The following is a 27,971-nucleotide window of genomic DNA, read 5'->3' as shown; positions in this document are numbered from 1 at the left end:
CAAAGTGATATTTAAGACGAATACATGCAAAGATCCACACTCAGTCTCCAAAAACAAATTGCATAAATACAGGTTGGAGGAGATATGGTTTTACAGGTGTGTATGTGTTAAAGTCCTAAGAAAGACTCGAGGGTTTTTGTTTTATGAACAGTGTGGGGTTGTAGAAAGATATGAATGTGATATCAAGTTGAATTTTGAAACATCATAAGAATGTAGAAAACTGTATGTCTGTATTCTTCTCTGTATACCTGGAATACTGGACTCAGTTCTAGATGCCACATTGTAAGAGGCGCTAGGGTATGTTTAGATGAAAGTGTATGGAGGAGATGAATGGGGCTTGTGTATGGAGGCTGGTGTCAGAAGGCACATGTTCTGGTTGCTGACTTCAGATGTTTAAAGGCTGTGTATGGAAGGGGAATTGGGCTGTTCTGTATTCAATACATCTGAGTACCAGATTCAGATTCACTGGGTACTTTAATACAATTGTATTCATACTAATGATAATGATTTAAGGTGTTATTATTTCCCCCTTTTAGAGTTGAGCAAACTCATAACTTGGAGCTGTTCTGTGCTTGTCCAAAGTCATACAGCTAGAAGTTACAGAACTACGATCTGACCACACCACTTTGGAGTTTAATTCCAGTGGTGTTTTCTACTAATATCATTGTTACCTACCAAATCTACAAAAAGACACATTTCAGTTCCAAGTAGGGACTAGCAGGGCTGTTCAAAGATGAATACTATTGTGAGGTAGTGAGTGGTTCCTTATCACTCAAGAGTTCAAGCATATGCTGGACAGCTACTTTGCAAGGATCTGGTTGTCCCTTCAATTTATACATATATAAAGAAGGATATGTTTACCTTATTAACAAAGTACTAGAAATGAAGCCTAATCACAGAGCCAAAGGAACTCCATAGGGGAGGCTTAGTGAATTTAAGTGATTGAACTGTGTTCATTTAGTAGTTATTGGAAAATACAGCACCCAAACTTTGTTCTCTGCATTTATAGTATAATGTGTTTTCTGTTGCAGCAGTTGCCCCTTATCTAATAACTGGGTCCACACTGTTGTGGAACAAGAGGGTATGGAAAGAGGAAGGGCAGGGATATTTGGTGAATTACTATAATAGATTGTTTGGCATGAACTTGCTTTATTAAAACAAGCCAAGAATGCGAGTGGTAATAGGAGAGGGTTTAAAATGATAAACAGAGAATGCCACATGGTAAAGGAAGGAAGAACAGAATACTGTGGAAGGTTAAGTAAGGAAAGCAGGGACTGTGGATTGCAGTGTATTTCCCTCTTGTTGAGTAGATGTTCAACATCTATTTGTTGGAATGAATAGTGACATCAGTACTTGAACAAATATTTAAAGAAAACCTTCATAGTGCTGAGTACTGTGCTATGTCTGAGAGCCAAAAATGAACTAGACAAAAATCTCCATCCTTTTAAGGAACTCACAGTCTAGTAAGAAAAGACCACCAAGCAAAGCAATGGGAAAAAAAAAGAAAGTGCTAAGGGTTATCATAGAGAATAGATCAAAGTTTACATGAAAGCAGAAAAGAATGAATAATTCAGTGTAAGTGTGTGGGGTGAGGATGTGAGGGTGGAAAAAGCTCAGGATGTCAGGGAAGATTCAGCGGAGGAAAAGATGCATTATCTTTATTATCTTGAAGGAGACTGGAAGTTCACCCGGTTAAATGAGGGATGAATTTCAGATGGAGGAAAATATACAAAGGCACAGAGACAGAGCCTGTGCGTGAGATGTGGTGGGAATTAAAGCTGGAGCTGAAGAGATCTGTGGATCAGATCATAAATGGCCTTGGATATCACGGTAATTGCTTGAAACTGATTATCCAGGTGGAAAGCCTTTGAAGGGGGAGGCTGTGTTTTGGGGGCATTCCTAGCAGTCCTTTGGAACACAAGCAGAAGTGAAATTAGCAAGGCTTGACCTAAATGGTGGCAGAGACTGATGTAGTGGAGACATTATCAGTCATAGAAATAAGAGGAAGTATTAATCCTTGGGATTTTCAATCAGAGAACTTTAGCAGAGAGAAACTTAGTTGCCTAGTTGTTGGAATGGTAAATTTTTTTTCCTAAAGAAATCAGGTGATACTGAAGTGAGTGGCACAGTGAGTAATAAGGCCTGAGATTGGGAACACATGCTGCCCCGAGCCTGTGTGTATTAGCTGATGACTCTTTTGAACTGAATTCAGGAAATGACATAAAAACGATTTGCGCAAGAAAATTGGAAGAACAAGGACTCTGAAGTCACTACATTTGGAGAAAAATAACTAGTGTCGGTGAAGATGGGGAAGTAGCCATTATCAGAGGGCCATTTGTGGATAAATTTTGGACTGTCCAATGGAAAGATCCCCAAAGGAAAACAAATGCCCTGAATCCAGCTCTTCCTCACTACAACCCATTCCCCTGCAGTTGCCTTATCCTTCAGACACATCACACATCTCTGTGTGGAAGATCCATCTCCTGGCATCTCCTGGCAGTGGGTACTTGGGGGTAAAGGAATCCCAACAAACACAGGATGACAACGTTAGAATTTTGAAAATCTTGGAGACCATATACTCGAACATACATATTTCAGTATGAGGACAGAGAAAACAAATGACAGGCAAGGCGTCAAGGGGAGGGGGTGTTCTTAAGTCCAGGCTTCCCGACTCTAGGCCCAGTTCTCCTTCCATAATCCCACGCTGCCTGTGGGCTTGGGAGCTGGAAGCTCGGCGGGTGGTGAGGAGAGCGGGGTCCGCCTGGTGGCGTCGGAATCCCACTCCTCGCCCAACCCCCAATCCCCAGCCCCCGTGGGACTCCCAGCCCCGCCCCCTTCCCGTGCGGGCGGTGTAGCTGCGCCGCTGCTACCCGGGCGCGCGCGGGGCAGCACGGACGCGAGTCGGGCCGAGGGTGACGGGAGGTCGCCGAGCCTCCCGCGCCGCCGCCCCTTGCCTGACGCACAGAGGGGCCGGGACGCGATTTGCCGCGAGTGACTGGAGCCGCTGCTGCCGCCCGGGCCCGCTCCGCCCTCAGTCCGCCTTCCTCCCGCCTCGCCCTCCGCCTCCGCTCGAGCCTTGCTCGCGTTCCCGCGTCCTCCCCACAGCCCCGGAACGTCGGGCAGCCAGCGCCAGCGCCAGCGCCAGCGCCAGCCAGGTGAGTGTGGCCGCCGCGCGGCCCGGGCGGGAGGAGCGCGCAGGCCCAGCGGCCGGGCAGGGAGCGCGGGCGGGCGGCGGAGGCGGCGGTGGCGGGCCCGGCTTTCTTCCCCAGTGTGGGCCGCGCGACTGAGGGAGGGGCGCCCCCGCCCCGCCGCAGCCCCCGCCGCCACCACAGACAAAGCAAGCGCCAGAGGTGGGAGCCCCGCGGGCGGCCCCTGCGTCCGCGCCGCCTGCCGGGTGCGGTCGCGGCCCGCAAAGCCCGGGCGGCCCGCGCGTCTCCCTTCCTGAGCGCCCTTGTTCATTTCTGGGTGAAAGGGACCCGAATCGTGCAACAGGTACGGGCGTTAATCCTTATTTAACGGCGGGTCTTGTCCACCCGGCGTGCGGGGACCAAATGTGGTGCCCGGCTCCTGGGCGAGTCCCCGTGTCCAGCGCCCGCGGCTTGCTCCTTTGTGTGGCCGGTGACCAGTCCTGGCCGGCGGGTGGAGGACGCCCGCCCGAGGCCCCCGGGCTGCACCGAGGCTCCTGGACGCCTCCCTCGGGGCGTGGGGCTTGGCTTCTCCCGGGCCTGCGGGCTGTTAACCTCCCTCCAGCCTTTGGAGGAGTCACAACGGGAAGGGAGAGCGGGTTGGCAGGGTTATCTGGCTGTGTATTTATTTTTGTATGTGAGGTAGACTCATATTGGAAAGGAACCGCAGTCTGGCCGGCTCTTGAGGGTTCCTGTGGCATTTCACCCTGGGATGCACCATTTGGACCTGGCTGCTGCTGCGACTGCTGCCGTGGTTCTCTTCTTGGTGCTTTGACATCTTTCTCTCTTACACAGACATCACCCAAGAAGTTGGAAGCGCCGTTGAGGGAGTAGCTCGATACAGCTGTTTGACAGGTCGCCTCTTTCTTCGCATTTTGTCTGTGCCAAGTATACCCACCATGCATGCTAGCATAGGTTGGCAGACCCTCAAATTAAGATCACCATATTGGGAAATAGTAACCCTTAGTTTTTACTCTGGCTTGATGAACCTTATTTGCTTAGATGTGAGAAACTTTTTCTTCCCCCCAAGGAAGAATACAAAATGAAGAACAATATCTTTGTTTACATACCTTGGGTCATGCTGTTACCTAGCTGGTTTCATTGGTATGCTATTTTAGTATAACAATACTAAATGGAAGGAAAATATCTGCCTTCTGCTTTGAGCAATAAAGTACTTCTTTGTTCTAGAACCAGGAAGCTTTTATACATAATACTTTTGTGTGGACAAAAGTTAGTGACTGTCTTTACCCCATGACCGAATTCAGGAAAAAATTCCCAAAGGACTTAGAAAGCATTACACAACTCTATAGATTGTTTTTGTATTCCAAATTCGAGGAAATCATTTTGTTGTATATTTATTCAAACAATCTAGACTAAATTTAACCTTAAAAATTGGGCCTACTCTGTAAATTACCCAGCATTAGGGAATGAATTGATTGCACTTAAAATAGTTTACCCAGCATTGAAACTCCTGTGAATAATAATTGGAAGGAGCTGGTGATGGACCTAGAATCTGACAGCAGAATGCAGAACATGGAAAGAGGTAGAGATTGCAAAGTTCCATCTGCTTGTGTTTTAGTTGATTGATGGGCATGTGTGAAAACTAAATGTTCACTAATTTAAAAACAAAATACTATATTTTAGCTTTTTTTTAATGTACTCTATAAAGACTCCTTGAACCTCTCTCTACTCCCTAAAAACAAACGATATTAATAAGGACTTTTCTTTTGAAGAAATAAAATAATACCAAATTAATCTGATCTGCAGAAAGTTTCTCTGGCATAATTAGTAGTTTCACTTTACTAAAAATACCATTCATCTGTGTAACATCTAACTTCAAAGACCTTTCATAGCTGTTACAAGCAGCAGGAAGAGCCTCCTGAAAAAAGTAGGATATTAACTATTAAAAAGTAGCAGAGGGACTTCCCTGGTGGCATAGTGGTTAAGAATCTGCCTGCCAATGCAGGGGACACGGGTTCGAGCCCTGGTCTGGGAAGATCCCACATGTCGTGGTGCAACTAAGCCCGTGTGCCAAAACTACTGAGCCTGCGCTCTAGAGCCTGCAAGCCACAACTACTGAGCTCTCATGCCACAACTACTGTAGCCCGAGCGCCTGGAGCCCATGGTTGGCAACAAGAGAAGCCACCGCAATGAGAAGCCCGCGCTCCGCAATGAAGAGCAGCCCCCGCTCGCCACAACTAGAGAAAGCCCGCGCGCAGCAACGAAGACCCAACATGGTCAAAAATAAATAAAGTAGCAGAAACTTAAATTTCTAGAATAGTTTTCTTTTACTAAAATATAACTCATACTGTAGAATTCACTTTTTTAACGTACAATTTGGTGGTTTTAGTGTATTCACAAGGTAGTGCAAACCTCATCACTAATTCAAGGAATGTTTTGAACATCCTGAAGAGAAACCCTTGTACCCATTACTGCCACTCCCATTCCCCTTCATCCACAGTTGGCAGCCACCAGTCTACTTTCTGTCTCTATGGATTTGCCTGTTCTGGACATTTCATATGAATGGAATCATACAATATGTGGCCTTTTGTGTCTTTCACTGAGCGTAATGTTTTCAGGTTTCATGCATATTATGCATGTATCAAGATACTTCCTTCTTATGGCTGAATAATGTCCCACTGTATAGATATGCCATATTTTGTTTATCCATTCATCAGTTGATGGACATTTAAGTTGTTTCCACTTTTTTGGCTAGTATGAAATAATGCTATGACCACTCATCTACAAGTTTTTGTGTGGACATGTGTTTTCAGTTTTCTTGGGTATATAATTAGCTGTGGAATTGCTGGGTCACAAGGTAACTGTAACTGTTTGAGGAACTGCCAAACTATTTTCCATAGCTGCTGCATCATTTTACATTCCCACCATCAAAGTATGAGGGGTGCATTTTCTCCAACCCATGTCAAAGTTGTCTTTTTGATGATAGCCATTCTAGTGGGTGTGAGGTGGTATCTTGTGGTTTTCATTTGCATTTCCCGAATGGCTAATGATGTTGAGCATCTTATGTTCTTATTGGCCATTTATATATCTTGTTTGGAAAAATGTCTGTTTAATTTATAGTAGTTTCTTTTCTTTTTTTTTTTTTTTTAATGACCTGGCTATTGTAAATAGTGCTTCAGTGAACACTGGGGTACATGTGTCTTTTTGAATTATGGTTTTCTCTGGGTATATGCCCAGTAGTGGGGTTGCTGGGTCATATGGTCATTTTATTTTTAGTTTTTTAAGGAACCTCCATACTGTTCTCCATAGTGGCTGTATCAATTTCCATTCGCACCAACAGAGCAAGAGGGTTCCCTTTTCTCCACACCCTCTCCAGCATTTGTTGTTTGTAGATTTTCTGATGATGCCCATTCTAACTGGTGTGAGGTGATACCTCATTGTAGTTTTGATTTGCATTTCTCTAATAATTAGTGATGTTGAGCAGCTTTTCATGTATTTCTTGGCCATCTGTATATCTTCTTTGGAGAAATGTCTATTTAGGTCTTCTGCCCACTTTTGGATTGGGTTTTTTTTAAATTTTGAGCTGCATAAGCCGTTTATATATTTTGGAGATTAATCCTTTGTCCATTGATTCGTTTGCAAATATTTTCTCCCATTCTGAGGGTTGTCTTTTCGTCTTGTTTGTAGTTTCCTTTGCTGTGCAAAAGCTTTGAAGTTTCATTAGGACCCATTTGTTTACTTTTGTTTTTATTTCCATTACTCTAGGAGGTGGATCAAAAAAGATCTTGCTGTGATTTATGTCAAAGAGTGTTCTTCCTATGTTTTTCTCTAAGAGTTTTATAGTGTCTGGTCTTAGATTTAGGTCTCTAATCCATTTTGAGTTTATTTTTGTGTATGGTGTTAGGGAGTGTTCTAGTTTCATTCTTCTACATGTAGCTGTCCAGTTTTCCTAGCACCACTTATTGAAGAGACTGTCTTTTCTCCATTGTATATTCTTGCCTCCTTTGTCATAGATTAGTTGACCATAGGTGCATGGGTTTATCTCTGGGCTTTCTATCCTGTTCCATTGATCTATATTTCTGTTTTTGTGTCAGTACCATATTGTCATGATTACTCTAGCTTTGTAGTATAATCTGAAGTCAGGGAGTCTGGTTCCTCCAGATCCGTTTTGTTCCCTCAAGACCGCTTTGGCTATTCAGGGTCTTTTGTGTCTCTATACAAGTTTTAAGATTTTTCATTCTAGTTCTGTAAAAAATGCCATTGGTAATTTGGTAGGGATTGCATTGAATCTGTAGATTGCTTTGGGTAGTATACTCATTTTCACAATATTGATTCTTCCAATCCAAGAACATGGTATATCTCTCCATCTGTTTGTATCATCCTTTCATCAGTGTCTTATAGTTTTCTGCATACAGGTCTTCTGTCTCCCTAGGTAGGTTTATTCCTAGATATTTTATTATTTTTCTTGCAATGGTAAATGGGAGTGTTTCCTTAATTTCTCTTTCAGATTTTTCATCATTAGTGTATAGGAAGGCAAGAGGCTTCTGTGCATTAATTTTGTATCCTACAACTTTACCAAATTCATTGATTGGCTCTAGTAGTTTTCTGCTGGCCTCTTAGGATTCTCTATGTATAGTATCACATCATCTACAAACAGTGACAGTTTTACTTCTTCTTTTCCAATTTGGATTCCTTTTATTTCTTTTTCTTCTCTGATTGCCGTGGCTAGGACTTCCAAAACTATGTTGAATAATACTGGTGAGAGTGGACATCCTTGTCTTGTTCCTGATCTTAGAGGAAATGCTTTCAGTTTCTTACCATTGAGAATGATGTTTGCTATGGGTTTGTCATATATGGCCTTTATTATGTTGAGGTAGGTTCCCTCTATGCCCACTTTCTGGAGAGCTTTTATCATAAATGGGTGTTGAATTTCATCAAAAGCTTTTTCTGCATCTATTGAGATGATCAGATGGTTTTTATTCTTCAGTTTGTTAATATGGTGTATCACATTGATTTGTGTATATTGAAGAATCCTTGCATCCCTGAGATAAATCCCACTTGATCATTGTGTTTTTTTTTTTTTTTTTTTTTCTTTTTGCAGTATGTGGGCCTCTCACTGTTGTGGCCTCTCCCGTTGCGGAGCACAGGCTCCGGACGCGCAGGCCCAGCGGCCATGGCTCACGGGCCCAGCCGCTCCGCGGCATATGGGATCCTCCCAGACCGGGGCACGAACCCGTATCCCCTGCATCGGCAGGCGGACTCTTAACCACTGCGCCACCAGGGAGGCCCGATCATTGTGTTTTAATGTGTTGTTGGATTCTGTTCGCTAGTGTTCTGTTGAGGATTTTTGCATCTATATTCATCAGTCATATTGGTCTGTAATTTTCTTTTTTTGTAGTATCTTTGTCTGTTTTTGGTATCAGGGTGATGGTGGCCTCATAGAATGAGTTTGGGAGTGTTCCTTCCTCTGCAGTGTTTTGGAAGAGTTTGAGAAGGATGGGTGTTAGCTCTTCTCTAAATGTTTGATAGAATTCACCTGTGAAGCCATCTGGTCCTGGACTTTTGTTTGTTGGAAGATTTTTCATCACAGTTTCAATTTCATTACTTGTGATTGGTCTGTTCATATTTTCTATTTCTTTCTGGTTCAGTCTTGGAAGGTTATACCTTTCTAAGAATTTGTCCATTTCTTCCAGGTTGTCCATTTTATTGGCATAGAGTTGTTTGTAGTAGTCTCTTAGGATGCTTTATATTTCTGTGGTGTCTGTTGTAACTTCTCGTTTTTCATTTCTATTGATTTGAGTCCTCTCCCTCTTTTACTTGATGAGTCTGGCTAAAGGTTTATCAATTTTGTTTGTCTTCTCAAAGAACCAGCTTTTAGTTTTATTGATCTTTGCTATTGTTTTCTTTGTTTCTATTTCATATATTTCTTTTCTGATATTTATGATTTCTTTCCTTCTACTAACTTTGGGTTTTGTTTGTTCTTCTTTCTCTAGTTCCTTTAGGTGTAAGGTTAGATTGTTTATTTGAGATGTTTGTTGTTTCTCAAGGTAGGATTGTATTGCTATAAACTTCCCTCTTAGAACTGCTTTTGCTGCATCGCATAGGTTTTGGATCATCATGTTTTCATTGTCATTTGTCTCTAGGTATTTTTTTATTTCCTCTTTGATTTCTTCAGTGATCTCTTGGTTATTTAGTAATGTATTGTTTAGCCTCCATGTGTTTGTGTATTTTATGGGTTTTTTTCCTGTAATTGATTTCTAATCTCATAGTGTTGTGGTCAGAAAAGATACTTCATATGATTTCAGTTTTCTTAGATTTAATGAGGCTTGATTTGTGACCCAAGATGTGATCTATCCTGGAGAATGCTCCACGTGCACTTGAGAAGAAAGGCTAATCTGCTGTTTTTGGATGGAATGTCCTATAAATATCAATTAGATCTATTTGGTCTCTTGTGTCATTAAAGCTTGTGTTTCCTTATTAATTTTCTGTTTGGATGATCTGTCCATTGGTGTAAGTGAGGTGTTAAAGTCCCCCACTATTATTGTGTTACTGTCAATTTCCTCTTTTTTAGCTGTTAGCAGTCGCCTTACGTATTGAGGTGCTCCTATGTTGGATGCATATATATTTATAATTGTTATATCTTCTTCGTGGTTTGATCTCTTGATCATTATGTAGTGTCCTTCCTTGTCTCCTGTAACACTCTTTATTTTAAAGTCTATTTTATCTGATATGAGTATTGCTACTCCAGCTTTCTTTTGATTTCCATTTTCATGGAATATCTTTTTCCATCCCCTCACTTTCAGTCTGTATGTGTCCCTAGGTCTGAAGTGGGTCTTTTGTAGACAGCATATATATTGGTCTTGTTTTTTCTGTTGTTTTGTTTTTTTAAGATGTTGGGGGTAGAAGTTTATTAATTTATTTATGTTTGCTGCATTGGGTCTTCGTTTCTGCGCGAGGGCTTTCTCTAGTTGCGGCAAGCGGGGGCCACTCTTCATCGCGGTGCGCGGGCCTCTCACTGTTGTGGCCTCTCTTGTTGCGGAGCACAGGCTCCAGACGCGCAGGCTCAGTAGTTGTGGCTCACGGGCCCAGCCGCTCCGCGGCATGTGGGATCCTCCCAGACCAGGGCTCGAACCCGTGTCCCCTGCATTAGCAGGCAGACTCTCAACCACTGCGCCACCAGGGAAGCCCATGGTCTTGTTTTTATATGGGTCTCCATTCAACGAGCCTGTGTCTTTTGATCGGAGCATTTAATCCATTCATGTTTAAGGTAATTATCGATATGTAAGTTCCTATGACCATTTTCTTAATTGTTTTGGGTTTGTGTTTGTAGGTCCTTTTCTTCTCTTGTGTTTCCCACTTAGAGAAGTTCCTTTAGCATTTGTTGTAGAGCTGGTTTGGTGGTGCTGAATTCTGTTAGCTTTCGCTTGTCTGTAAAGCTTTTGATTTCTCCATCGAATCTGAAAGAGATCCTTGCCAGGTAGAGTAATCTTGGTTGTAGATTCTTCCCTTTCATCACTTTAAATATGTCATGCCACTCCCTTCTAGCTGGTAGAGCTTCTGCTGAGAAATCAGCTGTTAACCCTATGGGATTTCCCTTGTTTGTTATTTGTCGTTTTTCCCTTGCTGCTTTCAATAATTTTTTTTTGTTTTTAATTTTTGCCAATTTGATTACTGTGTGTTTCGGCGTGTTTCTCCTTGGGTTTATCCTATATGGGACTCTCTACGCTTCCTGGACTTGGGTGGCTATTTCCTTTCCCATGTTAGGGAATTTTTCTTCAAATATTTTCTTGGGTCCTTTCTCTCTCTCTTCTCCTTTTGGGACCCCTATAATGCGAATGTTGTTGTGTTTAATGTTGTCCCAGAGGTCTCTTAGGCTGTCTTCATTTCTTTTCATTCTTTTTTCTTTATTCTGTTCCGCAGCAGTGAATTCCACCATTCTGTCTTCCAGGTCACTTATCTGTTCTTCTGCCTCAGTTATTCTGCTATTGATTCCTTCTAGTGTAGTTTTCATTTCAGTTATTGTATTGTTCATCTCTGTTTGCTCTTTAATTCTTCTAGGTCTTTGTTAAACATTTCTCGCATCTTCTGGATCTTTGCCTCCATTCTTTTTCTGAGGTCCTGGATCATCTTCACTATCATTATTCTGAATTCTTTTTCTGGAAGGTTGCCTATCTCCACTTCATTTAGTTGTTTTTCTGGGGTTTTATCTTGTTTCTTCATCTGGTACATAGCCCTCTGCCTTTTCATCTTGTCTATTTTTCTGTGAATGTGGTTTTTGTTTCACAGGCTGCAGGATTTAGGCTGCAGGATTGTAGTTCTTCTTGCTTCTGCTGTCTGCCCTCTGGTGGATGAGGCTATCTAAGAGGCTTGTGCAAGTTTCCTGGTGGATGAGGCTATCTAAGAGGCTTGTGCAAGCTTCCTGATGAGAGGGACTGGTGGTGCGTAGAGCTGGGTGTTACTCTGGTGAGCAGAGCTCAGTAAAACTTTAATCCGCTTGTCTGGTGATGGGTGGGGTTGGGTTCCCTCCTGTTGCTTGTTTGGCCTGAGGCAACCCAACACTGGAGCCTACTTGGGCTCTTTGGTAGGGCTAATGGTGGACTGTTGGAGGGCTCACGCCAAGGAGTACTTCCCAGAACTTCTGCTGCCAGTGTCCTTGTCCCCACAGTGACCCACAGCCACCCCCTGCCTCTGTAGGAGACCCTCCAACATTAGCAGGTAGGTCTGGTTCAGTCTCCCCTGGGGTCACTGCTTCTTCCCCTGGGTCCTGATGCACACAGTGCTTTGTGTGTGCCCTTCAAGAGTGGAGTCTGTTTCCCCCAGTCCTGTCGAAGTCCTACAATCAAATCCCGGTAGCCTTCAAAGTCTGATTCTCTAGGAATTCTTCCTCCCGTTGCCGGACCCCCTGGTTGGGAAGCCTGACATGGGGCTCAGAACCTTCACTCCAGTGGGTGGACTTCTGTGGTATAAGTGTTCTCCAGTTTGTGAGTCACCCACCCAGCAGTTATGGGATTTTATTTTACTATGATAGCACCCCTCCTACCATCTCATTGTGGCTTCTCCTTTGTCTTTGGATGTGGGGTATTTTTTTGGTGAGCTCCAGTGTCTTCCTGTTGATGATTGTTCAGCAGTTAGTTGTGATTTCGGTGCTCTCACAAGAGGGAGTGAGAGCATGTCCTTCTACTCTGCCATCTTGAACCAAATTCGTAGTTTCTAAGCTTATGTTTTCCCACGCATTTTCTCATTTAGTCTTTGAAATAACACTGTAAAATATTTATCCCTATTTTAATGCTAGGAAGCTAAGGTTTAAAGAGGTTAAGTAATTTGCTTATTTTTTCCTTATGGAGCTAATAAGAGTCAGGGTCTGAATGTAAACTCAGGTCTTCTGATTCTGCTTCCTGCATTCTTGCCACTTGATGAGGCATACAGAGGTTAAATTGTGTTTGTAGATTTGCTTGGCTAATCATTGACAGAGTAGGAGCAAAATAAAATAAATGAGACCAAGCAACAACAAAAAGCAGGTGTTGTGGCCACACTGCCTCATGTTTTCCAGGTTTTGTTATACTTTTTCGAATAAATTCTTTGATTTCTCCTGTCCTAATAAGGTAGATATGATTTCCATGTTTTCTTTGGGTAACAACCTAGTAACAGCTTCTTACTGGCATAGCTAATCCTAGAACCCACTGTTCACTGAGTCATCGCACTGTCTATTCCCTTGGAGCTTCCATGTTCTCTATTTTCCCACTAATTTATACCCTTTTACCTTAGAGTTATTGAGTAATTTCACAGTTTTCATAAACATTAAGATATTTCTGGGGCTTCCCTGGTGGCGCAGTGGTTGAGAGTCTGCCTGCTAATGCAGGGGACACGGGTTCGAGCCCTGGTCTGGGAAGATCCCACAAGCCGCGGAGCAACTAGGCCCGTGAGCCGCAACTACTGAGCCTGCGCGTCTGGAGCCTGTGCTCCACAACAAGAGAGGCCGTGATAGTGAGAGGCCCGCGCACCGCGATGAAGAGTGGCCCCCGCTTGCCACAACTAGAGAAAGCCCTCGCACAGAAACGAAGACCCAACACAGCAAAAATAAATTAATAAATAAATTAATAAACTCCTACCCCCAACATCTTTAAAAAAAAAAAATGATCTGATAGAGTATTAGATGACATACATGACCATAGTCCAAAAAAAAAAAATAAAGATATTTCTGGGTTACACAAATTAACTTTTATTTTTGAACAGGGCAGTTTGCCAGATTCACTTTGAAGTGCAGGATTACTAAGGTATATATTTCAGTTTTTATATGCTACTTACTCTGTATCAGACATAGCAGGTTTGTGAAATTCTCAGCTCCCTAGAGGGTAGGTAGAGGCCACATGTTATTTATTCATCTTTGCATATCCATTGTCTACCATTGTGCTCAGACATGTCATAAGAGGTACTCTAACCTTTGTTGAATGAATGAATACAAATGCATTTTTTAATTGCAAAGAAAACAAATTCAATAAAAAATTATCCAGTACTCTTTCTTAGAATAAAGACAGTACAAATTCTAGATAAAGAAAATATTTTTTATCCCTGGCATATGACCTAAAAAATAATAAATGATAAAAATTAGAACTTGACTTAAAACAACACTGTCTTATGGCAGGAAGTACATGTTCCATCCTGGGATTAAAAACATAGGCTCTAAGTACCTGGTGGCTGGCACAAGTGCTTACTTAGTTCAGTGCCCACATGTAGGATTGTACCCTAAGTGTTTGTTAGATAAATGAATGCCCAATGAGTGAATAAAAGAATTAGTTTTCACTATAACAAGTAGAGGAGATACATCAAATGGCTATTAGGCCCTGCTTTTCATTTGTGTATTTTAATTGTCAAATATGCATGTTAATCATAAAAATTCAACTAACACAGGAATATATAGAGTAAAAGTAAAAGATCTCACTTCACTATTTGTCCCCTTCCCTTCTTTCACCCCAGAGACCAATTCTGTCCCAGGTAACCTTGTTAACAGCTTGGGGTTTATATTTCCAAACCTGTACCTTTGAATTTATGTGTATATATGTACAAATACACACTGAATACACCTGTATGCCATACTTAGTACATACATGTGTATTCAGTGATTTTTCTTATATAAAAGAGATCATACTACACATATTTCTTTGTTTTTCACTTAAATCTATTAAGACATTTGCCTCTATAATCACAAAGGATAAACAATATTTATGTCTCACTTTTAGTTTACTATTCTTGAGTGGTTTGGTGTCAAGATTAAGGTAGCCTCTAAGAATGAATTGGGAAACTCTCCTTTTTTCCTCTGTGCTCTGGAATAGTTGAAACTGCCCTGTAAACATTTATTGGCAATCACCTGGCAACCTTGCAGGGAGGGAAGAGATCTGGGACAACCTTTCTGATTTTTCCTGTTTTTATTGTTTTATCAAGGTTTGGCCTTTATTTTCTGTTACATTTTTGGTAAACAAGTTCTTCCCCCACACACATTCCTTCCCCCAGCTCTGATGAGTGAATTGACAAACGCAAATGATTAAATGAATCGATGGATGCAGGAGTATATGCGCTTTTCTCTTAGAGAGATCCGAGGTGGAGTCCTGCTCTTACTAATTGTATAACCTAAGCAAGTTACTTACCTTTTTCAAACTTCTGTTTCCTTATCTGTAAAATGGTAATAATCTCTACATTACAGAAATCTTGAAAGTATTAAAGGAGGTGTGAGCTAATAATATATGAAAAACCTCTGTTGTTACATCTAATAAGAATGAAAAAATTTATAATACTAATCTGTAATATGCTATACAAATGTAAATTTGTCACTGAGTTTACTGTAAATTGTTTTAGCCTAACAAGAACAAATTTAAGGAGAAAGGATGGTGATGCTAGGGACAGTTTCCACTAATAAATTGGAAGGATCTATAAAAATTTCCAGGCCATTTAGAATTTAATTTTGGTAGACAGTTATTTTTAAATACTTGTATGCTTTTGAGGCAGGATGGTAGGGGAAAGTAGTAAACAGACCTGGATTAATTTTGCATTATCACTTATTAGCCTTGTGACTTTGGATGAATTAATTTCTCTCAGTAAAATGGGATAAATACACCTACTTTGTAGGTAGTCATGAGGAAAGAGGTTAATATAGTGCTTGGCATCTAATAGGTGTACAAATTGTTAGGGGTTTTTTTTCTTTTCATGTAATGAGTGCCTAACAGTGATGAACATGAGGTATTGGGTTCTCTTATTTTAAGGCTGTGTGATGTAGTGGCAAGAGTCCTTAAGTTAGAGTTTTAGCTTACGTATTACACTGACTAGGCATTGACCTTGGACCAGTCACCTGCTAAGCTCCTTCTGTTTCCTTACCTATAAGAAAAGAGCAAGAGAACTGACACTTATTGAGGATCTATTTTACATGCAATTTACTAGGCAGTTTACAAATCTTACCTCATTTTATCCTCTCAGTAATCTTATCAGATAGAGATGATTGTCATTTCTCAATTTTATGGGTGAAGAAACAAAGGCACAGGAATTAGATTTTCTGAGGTCCATTTGGTGGACCCCACAGTCCTGTCCATGTTCCTTCACTCATTACAGCTATCCCCTCCCGGGACGGTAGGGTGTTCCCCTGCATACAGGGAATACCAAATGAGGAGCATTCTGCAAATTGAAATACTGAGTGTATTAAAAAAGCTAAACCAATGTAGGATGAGACTTTTTATTTATTAATGATTTCCATTAATAAAATATAGAGATTGTTAATGTGTCCTAATGCCTCTGCTTAAGAGTAGTAATTTAAGTTTTTTTTTTTTTTTTTTTTTTAAACATCTTTATTGGAGTATAATTTCTTTACAATGTTGTGTTAGTTTCTGCTGTATAACAAAGTGAATCAGCTATACATATACATATATCCCCATATCTCCTCCCTCTTGCGTCTCCCTCCCACCCTCCCAATCCCACCCCTCTAGGTGGTCACAGAGTACCGAGCTGATCTCCCTGTGCTATGTGGCTGCTTCCCACTAGCTATCTATTTTACATTTGGTAGCGTATATATGTCAGTGCCACTCTCTCACTTCGTCCCAGCTTACTCTTCCCTGCCCTATGTCCTCAAGTCCATTCTCTACGTCTCAGACTGCCACTAAGTTTGAGGGTGGCTTTTTTGCAGTAATAGATTACTGAAACATCTCCAAAACCTGTATTTGATGGGGGAAGAACATTCTCTAAAGCAAAATCTGATTGCTATTTCTAGCAAACGTGTGTATCCTGGGGAAGAAAAAATATGGTAGAGTCACTGGGAGACAAAATCTTGGACCTGGTCTTTAAAAGTTATAGCCTCAGCTTCCCTGGGAGCATATCCATTACCTTTGTATTATTTCAGTCATTTCAAGAGAGCATTGGTTAGGCTTAGTCAGGGTTAGAGACCCACCCCTTACCCAGGAATGAGTGTTGGACAATCAAATGTTTGGTTCTGGGAACTTGAACCTTCAGTGTTGTGACAAGGGAGCTGCATGCATCCTTATGGAGGCATCCTGAGGGGATGGGCTATTACATCCTCCTTCTGTGAACCTTGACTCATTCTAGGTCTTCCTTCTTTTTTTTTTTTTTTTTTTTTTATTTTACAAATTTAATCAGTTATACATATACATATGTTCCCATATCCCCTCCCTTTTGCATCTCCCTCCCACCCTCCCTATCCCACCCCTCCAGGCGGTCACAAAGAACCGAGCTGAACTCCCTGTGCTATGCGGCTGCTTCCCACTAGCTATCTACCTTACATTTGGTAGTGTATATATGTCCATGCCGCTCTTTCACTTTGTCACAGCTTACCCTTCCCCCTCCCCATATCCTCAAGTCCATGCTCTAGTAGGTCTGTGTCTTTATTCCTGTCTTACCCCTATGTTCTTGATGACATTTTTTTCTAAATTCCATATATATGTGTCAGCATACAGTATTTGTCTTTCTCTTTCTGACTTACTTCACTCTGTATGACAGACTCTAGGTCCATCCACCTCATTACAAATAGCTCAATTTCATTTCTTTTTATGGCTGAGTAATATTCCATTGTATATATGTGCCACATCTTCTTTATCCATTCATCCGATGATGGACACTTAGGTTGTTTCCATCTCCGGGCTATTGTAAATAGGGCTGCTATGAACATCTTGGTACATGTCTCTTTTTGAATTATGGTTTTCTCAGGGTATATGCCCAGTAGTGGGATTGCTGGGTCATATGGTAGTTCTATTTGTAGTTTTTTAAGGAACCTCCATACTGTTCTCCATAGTGGCTGTACCAATTCACATTCCCACCAGCAGTGCAAGAGTGTTCCCTTTTTTCCACACCCTCTCCAGCATTTATTGTTTGTAGATTTTTTGATGATGGCCATTCTGACTGGTGTGAGATGATATCTCATTGTAGTTTTGATTTGCATTTCTCTAATGAGTAAAGATGTTGAGCATCCTTTCATGTGTTTGTTGGCTGTCTGTATATCTTCTGTGGAGAAATGTCTATTTAGGTCTTCTGCCCATTTTTGGATTGGGTAGTTTGTTTTTTTGCTATTGAGCTGCATGAGCTGCTTATAAATTTTGGAGATTAATCCTTTGTCAGTTGCTTCATTTGCAAATATTTTCTCCCATTCTGAGGGTTGTCTTTTGGTCTTGTTTATGGTTTCCTTTGCTGTGCAAAAGCTTTGAAGTTTCATTAGGTCCCATGTGTTTATTTTTGTCTTTATTTCCATTTCTCTAGGAGGTGGGTCAAAAAGGATCTTGCTGTGATTTATGTCATAGAGTGTTCTGCCTATGTTTTCCTCTAGGAGTTTGATAGTGTCTGGCCTTACATTTAGGTCTTTAATCCATTTTGAGCTAATTTTTGTGTATGGTGTTAGGGAGTGATCTAATCTCATACTTTTACATGTCCCTGTCCAGTTTTCCCAGCACCACTTATTGAAGAGACTGTCCTTTCTCCACTGTACATTCCTGCCTCCTTTATCAAAGATAAGGTGACCATATGTCCGTGGGTTTATCTCTGGGCTTTCTATCCTGTTCCATTGATCTATCTTTCTGTTTTTGTGCCAGTACCATACTGTCTTGATTACTGTAGCTTTGTAGTATAGTCTGAAGTCAGGGAGCCTGATTCCTCCAGCTCCATTTTTCGTTCTCAAGATTGCTTTGGCTATTCGGGGTCTTTTGTGTTTCCATACAAATTGTGAAATTTTTTGTTCTAGTTCTGTGAAAAATGCCATTGGTAGTTTGATAGGTATTGCATTGAATCTGTAGATTGCTTTGGGTAGTAGAGTCATTTTCACAATGTTGATTCTTCCAATCCAAGAACATGGTACATCTCTCCATCTATTTGTATCATCTTTAATTTCTTTCATCAGTGTCTTATAATTTTCTGCATACAGGTCTTTTGTCTCCTTAGGTAGGTTTATTCCTAGATATTTTATTCTTTTTGTTGCAATGGTAAATGGGAGTGTTTCCTTGATTTCACTTTCAGATTTTTCATCATTAGTATATAGGAATGCCAGAGATTTCTGTGCATTAATTTTGTATCCTGCAACTTTACCAAATTCATTGATTAGCTCTAGTAGTTTTCTGGTAGCATCTTTAGGATTCTCTATGTATAGTATCATGTCATCTGCAAACAGTGACAGCTTTACTTCTTCTTTTCCAATTTGGATTCCTTTTATTTCCTTTTCTTCTCTGATTGCTGTGGCTAAAACTTCCAAAACTATGTTGAATAAGAGTGGTGAGAGTGGGCAACCTTGTCTTGTTCCTGATCTTAGTGGAAATGGTTTCAGTTTTTCACCATTGAGGACGATGCTGGCTGTGGGTTTGTCATATATGGCCTTTATTATGTTGAGGAAAGTTCCCTCTATGCCTACTTTCTGCAGGGTTTTTATCATAAATGGGTGTTGAATTTTGTCGAAAGCTTTCTCTGCATCTATTGAGATGATCATATGGTTTTTCTCCTTCAACTTGTTAATATGGTGTATCACATTGATTGATTTGCGTATATTGAAGAATCCTTGCATTCCTGGAATAAACCCCACTTGATCATGGTGTATGATCCTTTTAATGTGCTGTTGGATTCTGTTTGCTAGTATTTTGTTGAGGATTTTTGCATCTATGTTCATCAGTGATATTGGCCTGTAGTTTTCTTTCTTTGTGACATCCTTGTCTGGTTTTGGTATCAAGGTGATGGTGGCCTCGTAGAATGAGTTTGGGAGTGTTCCTCCCTCTGCTATATTTTGGAAGAGTTTGAGAAGGATAGGTGTTAGCTCTTCTCTAAATGCTTGATAGAATTCGCCTGTGAAGCCATCTGGTCCTGGGCTTTTGTTTGTTGGAAGATTTTTAATCACAGTTTCAATTTCAGTGCTTGTGATTGGTCTGTTCATATTTTCTATTTCTTCCTGATTCAGTCTTGGCAGGTTGTGCATTTCTAAGAATTTGTCCATTTCTTCCAGGTTGTCCATTTTATTGGCATAGAGTTGCTTATAGTAATCTCTCATGATCTTTTGTATTTCTGCAGTGTCAGTTGTTACTTCTCCTTTTTCATTTCTAATTCTATTGATTTGAGTCTTCTCCCTTTTTTTCTTGATGAGTCTGGCTAATGGTTTATCAATTTTGTTTATCTTCTCAAAGAACCAGCTTTTAGTTTTACTGATCTTTGCTATCGTTTCCTTCATTTCTTTTTCATTTATTTCTGATCTGATTTTTATGATTTCTTTCCTTCTGCTAACTTTGGGATGTTTTTGTTCTTCTTTCTCTAATTGCTTTAGGTGCAAGGTTAGGTTGTTTATTCGAGATATTTCCTGTTTCTTAAGGTGGGATTGTATTGCCATAAACTTCCCTCTTAGAACTGCTTTTGCTGCATCCCATAGGTTTTGGGTCGTCGTGTCTCCATTGTCATTTGTTTCTAGGTATTTTTTAATTTCCTCTTTGATTTCTTCAGTGATCACTTCATTATTAAGTAGTGTATTGTTTAGCCTCCATGTGTTTGTATGTTTTACAGCTCTTTTCCTGTAATTGATATCTAGTCTCATAGCATTGTGGTCGGAAAAGATACTTGATACAATTTCAATTTTCTTAAATTTACCAAGGCTTGATTTGTGACCCAAGATATGATCTATCCTGGAGAATGTTCCATGAGCACTTGAGAAAAATGTGTATTCTGTTGTTTTTGGATGGAATGTCCTATAAATATCAATTAAGTCCATCTTGTTTAATGTATCATTTAAAGCTTGTGTTTCCTTATTTATTTTCATTTTGGATGACCTGTCCATTGGTGAAAGTGGGGTGTTAAAGTCCCCTACTATGATTGTGTTACTGTCGATTTCTCCTTTTATGGCTGTTAATATTTCCCTTATGTATTGAGGTGCTCCTATGTTTGGTGCATAAATATTTACAATTGTTATATCTTCTTCTTGGATTGATCCCTTGATCATTATGTAGTGTCCTTCTTTGTCTCTTCTAGTAGTCTTTATTTTAAAGTCTATTTTGTCTGATATGAGAATTGCTACTCCAGCTTTCTTTTGGTTTCCATTTGCATGGAATATCTTTTTCCATCCCCTTACTTTCAGTCTGTATGTATCTCTAGGTCTGAAGTGGGTCTCTTGTAGACAGCATATATATGGGTCTTGTTTTTGTATCCATTCAGCCAGTCTGTGTCTTTTGGTGGGAGCATTTAGTCCATTTACATTTAAGGTAATTATTGATATGTATGTTCCTATTCCCATTTTCTTAATTGTTTTGGGTTCGTTATTGTAGTTCTTTTCCTTCTGTTGTGTTTCTTGCCTAGAGAAGTTCCTTTAGCATTTGTTGTAAAGCTGGTTTGGTGGTGCTGAACTCTCTCAGCTTTTGCTTGTCTGTAAAGGTTTTAATTTCTCCATCAAATCTGAATGAGATCCTTGCTGGGTAGAGTAATCTTGGTTGCAGGTTTTTCTCCTTCATCACTTTAAGTATGTCCTGCCACTCCCTTCTGGCTTGTAGAGTTTCTGCTGAGAGGTCAGCTGTTATCCTGATGGGGATTCCCTTGTGTGTTATTTGTTGTTTTTGCCTTGCTGCTTTTAATATGATTTCTTTGTGTTTAATTTTTGACAGTTTGATTAATATGTGTCTTGGTGTATTTCTCCTTGGATTTATTCTGTATGGGACTCTCTGTGCCTCCTGGACTTGATTAACTATTTCCTTTCCCATATTAGGGAAGTTTTCAAGTATAATCTCTTCAAATATTTTCTCAGTCCCTTTCTTTTTCTCTTCTTCTTCTGGAACCCCTATAATTCGAATGTTGGTGCGTTTAATGTTGTCCCAGAGGTCTCTGAGACTGTCCTCTGTTCTTTTCATTCTTTTTTCTTTATTTTGCTGTGCAGCAGTTATTTCCACTATTTTATCTTCCACCTCACTTATCCGTTCTTCTGCCTCAGTTATTCTGCTATTGATCCCATCTAGAGTATTTTTTATTTCATTTATTGTGTTTTTAATTGATGCTTGATTCGTCTTTAGTTCTTCTAGTTCCTTGTTAACTGTTTCTTGCATTTTGTCTATTCTATTTCCAAGATTTTGGATCATCTTTACCATCATTATTCTGAATTCTTTTTCAGATAGACTGCCTATTACCTCTTCATTTGTTAGGTCTGGTGGGTTTTTATCTTGCTCCTTCTCCTGCTGTGTGTTTTTCTGTCTTCTCATTTTGCTTATGTTACTGTGTTTGGGGTCTCCTCTTTGCAGGCTGCAGGTTCGTAGTTCCCGTTGTTTTTGGTGTCTGTCCCCAGTGGCTAAGGTTGGTTTAGTGGGTTGTGTAGGCTTCTTGGTGGAGGGGACTACTGCCTGTGTTCTGGTGGATGAGGCTGGATCTTGTCTTTCTGGTGGGCAGGTCCACGTCTGGTGGTGTGTTTTGGGGTGTTTGCGGACTTTTTATGATTTGAGGCAGCCTCTCTGCTAATGGGTGGTGTTGTGTTCCTGTCTTGCTAGTTGTTTGGCATAGGGTGTCCAGCACTGTAGCTTGCTGGTCGTTGAGTGAAGCTGGGTGCTGGTGTTGAGATGGAGATCTCTGGAAGATTTTCGCCGTTTGATATTATGTGGAGCTGGGAGGTCTCTTGTGGACCAGTGTCCTGAATTTGGCTCTCCCACCTCAGAGGCACAGCACTGACTCCTGGCTCCTCAATTTGGGATGATTTGTTGTCTATTCATGTATTCCACAGATGCAGGGTACATGAAGTTGATTGTGGAGCTTTAATCCGCTGCTTCTGAGGCTGCTGGGAGAGGTTTCCCTTTCTCTTCTTTGTTCTCACAGCTCCTGGGTCTCAGCTTTGGATTTGGCCCCGCCTCTGCGTGTAGGTCGCCGGAGGGCGTCCGTTCTTCGCCCAGACAGGACAGGGTTAAAGGAGCAGCCTCTTCGGGGACTCTGGCTCACTCAGGCCGGGCGGGAGGGAGGGGCACGGAGTGCGGGGCGAGCCCGCAGCGGCAGAGGTCGGCGTGACGTTGCACCAGCCCGAGGCGCGCCGTGCGTTCTCCCAGGGAAGCCGCCCCTGGATCCCGGGACCCCGGCAGTGGCAGGCTGCACAGGCTCCCGGAAGGGCGGTGTGGACAGCGTCCCGCGCTCGCACACAGGCTTCCTGGCGGCAGCAGCAGCAGCCCCAGCGTCCCACGCCCGTCTTTGGGCTCCGCGCCTTCAGCCGCGACTCGCGCCCGTCTCTGGAGCTCCTCCACGCGGCGCTCTTAATCCCCTCTCCTCGCGCACCAGGAAACCAAGAGGGAAGAAAAAGTCTCCTGCCTCTTCGGCAGCTCCAGAGTTTTCCCGGACTCCCTCCCGGCTAGCTGTGGCACATTAGCCCCCTTCAGGCTGAGTTCTCGCCGCCAGTCCCAGTCCTCTCCCTGCGCTCTGACCGAAGCCCGAGCCTCGGCTCCAGCGCCGCCCGCCCTGGCGGGGGAGCAGACAAGCCTCTCGGGCTGGTGAGTGCCGCTCGGCACCGCTCCTCTGTGCGGGAATCTCTCTGCTTTGCCCCACCCAGGTATGTGGGGAGTTTCTTGCCTTTTGGGAGGTCCGGGGTCCTCTGCCAGCGTTCAGTAGGTGTTCTGTAGGAGTTGTTGCACGTGTAGCTGTATTTCTGGTGTATCTGTGGGGAGGAAGGTGATCTCCGCGTCTTACTCTTCCGCCATCTTACCCGGAAGTCCTCAATTTAAGTTTTTTAATACTTATGCTACTCATAATCGCTTTACCTAAATTTATTAGGCTTCATTCATTTTCAGTTTGACCAGGTAAAGAAGAGGGGGTAGGGAGTGCTTGTAAAGGGAAAGATAAGCTTTACACCAGTGTTTGATAGTGGTGTGTGTGTATGTATTTATGAATGGACGTATGTATGGAAGAGCTGGGAAGTATAGTTCTCTGGCAGTTTGGCATTTACAGAAACTACAGTTTCTTGGAAAGAAGTAGAGAATATCTGCATTATAATTCATTGTCTGCTACAGGACTTGCAGAGTCATTTAAAAAATGAAACTGCCTTTGTCAGCTGGTTTGTAAAGAGCTATTGCTTATATTCTTGAAAGATAGTAATACTGTCTTTCATTTGATAGGGGTTGCCATTTTATTTGATCAGATTTAGTGATACTGATTTTGCATTTCTGCAAGCCTTGTGCCAGGGATATGCAGAACAAAAAATGCTGTTGAGACATCATAAATTAAATTGCGATTCAGTAATAGTATAGAAGGTTTAGAGATTATCTCTTGAGGCTTCAGTATCATTTTTATCCTATTTAGTATGAGTGGGAATTCCTATGTTTAGATTAGAGAATTTTTTCAGAATAGGCTTGAATTGTTCTCGGTAAATCCTCACTGATACTGAATGCTTGCTATTTTGCAGGATACAGAACACTGTGAGCTTTATAAGAGTTACACAACATGGTTCTAGTCTTCCAAGAGTTTATATTTAGTTAGGGGGGCAATGAAGGAGGAGACCAAGTGAAGGGACACAGAGAGTTCTTAAAGCTTGTGTCTGCTCCTTGTAAAATCAGTTTTGCTGCATTGGGCTTTGGTGAGACACTGTAGGTTCTCCTGACGGATACTATCAGAAACATCCCAACTCTTTGAAAACTGGTAGTTGTGTATCTTGTATGTCTTGCTCTTTCTATAGTGTTCTCTTTGCTTTGTAAAAATTACTGTTTGGCCTAAGTACCCAGAATAGTTCCCCTTCTGAGTACTTTTCTGTATATCTCCTGGGCTGTGGACTGGGTTTTTCTTTTTGTGATGGTTGTTAGAAAGCCAGAGCCAGATTTGTGGCCTACTCCAGAGTAGGCATATAGGTTTTATGCTGTACATTTTTTCATGGCATCATATTTGGTGTTTTCTTTATTCTTCTGCCAATATTTTAAATCTATTAACTTTTTGTAGTTCATGTATTCTTGTAAGCCTCCTTAATCCTTTTCAGAACAAAACAGGGGTATATGTAAATGAATATATATGAAATTCATGAAGGAACGTGTATCAAGGCAAGCAGATCAATATAGTAGAGAGTAGTATGGCGAGTAGGTTTTATTTCATGGGCCAGCTTTGGTTGGTACTGATGGCTGCATGGAGGACCGCGTTAAGAAGTAGTTGGAGGCAGTGTGTAGATTTAGAGGGAAAAGCTCCTGTGATCATTGAGCAGTGTTGTCATGGATGTAGGAGTAGTGATGGCATGAGTGTCTGTATTTGCCATCCCTGTTACAGACAGACTCTACAGGATGCTGAATAGCTCAATAGGTGGGTGGCTTTTAATTTAAGAGCTAGGTTTTGCTAGGAGGGATAAGGAATTGGGGAACAAGCTGATTTGTTGGGGTTGGGAGTCAGATTGGTTTGGCTAGAATAAAATGTTCGTACTGCATAAGGAGAAATGAGTGAGGTTGGTGGGAAAAGTGAGGAAGGGGCTGTGGGTAGCTGGTAGGTGGAGGAGATTAGATTTTTTAATCTCCTAAAATTCTCTCTAATTATTCCCCTATGTTATTTCCAGGGCTTTGCCTGAGTTCAGGTCCTTGTCATACTTTTAATTTTTTTTTTTTTTTCTGCTGTACGCAAAAATTTTTTTTTTTTGCCTCTCACTGTTGTGGCCTCTCCCGCTGGGGAGCACAGGCTCCGGACGCGCAGGCTCAGTGGCCATGGCTCACGGGCCCAGCCGCTCCGCGGCATGTGGGATCTTCCCAGACCAGAGCACAAACCCGTGTCCCCTGCATTGGCAGGTGGACCCTCAACCAATGCACCACCAGGGAAGCCCCATACTTTTAATTTTAAAAGTTAATTGAGTAGGTAATATACTCATGTTTTAAAATTTAAAAAGTGTAAGAGGACACAATCAAAAGTCTTTTATTTCTGTTCCTCAGCTACAGAGTTCTCTCTACAAAGTTAACAAGTGTTATCAGATTCTTATGTATCCTTCCAGAAATTATTTTTGTATATGTATGTACTTTCCCAACCATTTTACACAAATGATATTTCTGTACCTATGCACATACTGCTTCTTCCATACTATTTACACTTTATTCTTTTTTTTTTAATTAATTTATTTTTGGCTGCGTTGGGTCTTTGTTGCTGCATACGGGCTTTCTCTGGTTGCAGCGAGCAGGGGCTACTCTTCATTGCGGTGTGCGGGCTTCTCATTGCGGTGGCTTCTCTTGTTGTGGAGCACGGGCTCTAGGCACGCGGGCTTCAGTAGTTGATGGCTCGTGGGCTATAGAGCGTAGGCTTAGTAGCTGTGGCGCCCAGGCGTAGTTGCTCCGCGGCATGTGGGATCTTCCCAGACCAGGGCTCAAACCCGTGTCCCCTGCATTGGCAGGTGGATTCTTAACCACTGTGCCACCAGGGAAGTCCTTTATGCTTTACCTTACGTCTTTCACTTTACCTTACATCTTTCACTTCTTGGAGATTTTTTTCATATCAGTGCACCAAGAGCTTTCTTCCTTCTTTTTTTTTTTTTTTTAAATAAACTTTGCTTTGGAATTTTAGATTTACAGAAAAGTTGCAAATAGTTTCCATATACACCTCACCCAGTTTCATTTCCCTTTATTTAATATTATCATCTTATTGTGGTACATTTGTTAAAACTAAGAAATCAACATTGGTACGTTAGTGTTAACTAAACTCCAGAGTTTATTTGGATAGCACCAGTTTTTCCATTAATGTTCTTTTTCTGTTCCATGATCCCATCCAAAATACCATAGTTACATTTAGCTGTCATTTCTCTTTAGTCTCCTTTGACAGTTTCTCAAGGTTTTTAATGACCTTGACAGTTTTCAGGAGTACCAGTCTATAGACTGTCTATCAACTTGGGTTTGTCTGATGTTTTCCTCATGATTAGAATGGGGCTATGGATTTTTGGAAATACTGCACAAAGTTGAGTTGTCTTTCTCAATGTCTCAGCAAGGGAGTACTATCTGATATTTACAGGACATCACTGGTGATGTTTAACTTAAATCTCTTGGTTAAGGTGGTGTTTGCTAGGTTTCTCCACTGTAAAATTGCTGTTTTTCCCTTTCCATACTTTATTTTTAGAGGTGAGTCACTAAGTTTAACCTACCCTCAAAGTGGGAGAGGCAATTTAACGAGCTTTCTTTTAAAAAATGTAGTGTTCCTTTAGACGGACGTATCATATATTTTAGTCAAATATTCTCCTACTGATACATATTTAGATGATTTAGTATATCATAATAGTTAAGATAGTAGGCTCTGGAGCTACGCAAATCTTGGCTCACACTAGCTATGTGGTCTTGGGCTAATTTTATTTGGCCTCTTAGTTTCTCCATCTGTACAATATGGATGTTAATAGCACCTGCCTCATGGGATTGTTCAGAAGATTAAATGAGCATATGTGTGAAGTGCTTAGAACAGTGTTTGGCACTATACTAAGTGCTAGATAAGTGTTTGCTATTATCATTATTAACTTTTTTGTCCTTAAAATAATACTGCAATGAATAACTTGTTATTTCAACACAGTGGTGGGACAGGCAAGTATAGTATAAGATAAATTCCTACAAATGGGTACTTGCATTTGTAATTTTGATAGATATTGCCAAATTTCCCTCCATAGAGGTTGAACCATTTTGTATATCCACCAGGGATATATGAGAACATCTGTGTTTCTGTGTCCCTTTTACCAAATTATTTGATCTTTGCCAATCCATTGATGCATATCTTATATTTTGAATTAATTTGACCATCTTTTCATTGAGCCATTTAAGATCTTAGATTTCGATGCTGCTGGTTGTGAAACAACTTGTGCTTCATAGGCTGGGAAGTGATAAAAAAAAATTGTTGTTTGGGGGAAATAATTACAGTAACTAGAAGAGGCATAGTTTGGACCTGGGAGAGACTAAAAGAAGTACAGTTGTTGCAAGATGGACAGTCTGTGAAGTGGGACACCCAACTGCTGGCCTCTCTTCCAGTGTGGCAGCATGGTGTCTTGGTAATTGTTTTAGAAGGAATCTCCATCTTACATTTGCAGCCAGCAATGAACGAAGCTGCAGGGGTGGAGGTTGGAAGAAAAGGCTGCGGTTACATTAAAATAAAACTGAAAGTTAATCTGACACATCGTTTGTGAGATGCATGTTTATTATGTTGTGTAATGATTAGGCAGAAATTAAAAGCAGGTCACAACATGTAATTAACTTTAACATCCAGTTTTAGAAGTGTTTCTTTCTCCATCCATTCCGCAGTATGTACAGTCATTGCCAGCTGGTAGTTTTTTCTGATATCATGTATTGTGCACAGTTGTTGTTATCATTAAAGTACCCCCCATCCCCCACAACTACACTGTAAAAAACAAAAGTGTTAAGTCTAACTTTACATTAGCTGGAAGTG

General features: G+C 41.2%; 1 protein-coding gene across 3 annotated transcripts in view; it reads left to right on the top strand.

The window, feature by feature from the left end:
* Positions 1 to 2,867: 2,867 nt before the first annotated feature.
* Positions 2,868 to 27,971, top strand: part of SESTD1 (SEC14 and spectrin domain containing 1) — a 153,440-nt gene continuing 128,336 nt past the window's right edge. For 2 of the 3 annotated variants that reach the window (XM_060106080.1, XM_060106078.1), the window contains exon 1: positions 2,868 to 3,155. The gene's annotated coding sequence lies outside the window, so the exon portion shown is untranslated. Of the gene's footprint in view, positions 3,156 to 3,980; positions 4,041 to 27,971 lie in introns of all 3 variants that reach the window. The other variant, XM_060106079.1, reaches the window with a different exon arrangement.

The sequence above is a fragment of the Mesoplodon densirostris genome, chromosome 8, assembly GCF_025265405.1.
Source record: "Mesoplodon densirostris isolate mMesDen1 chromosome 8, mMesDen1 primary haplotype, whole genome shotgun sequence".
NCBI classification, from domain to species: domain Eukaryota; kingdom Metazoa; phylum Chordata; class Mammalia; order Artiodactyla; family Ziphiidae; genus Mesoplodon; species Mesoplodon densirostris.
Note: the sequence above shows the minus strand (reverse complement) of the source record. Positions and strands in the feature narration are given on the sequence as shown.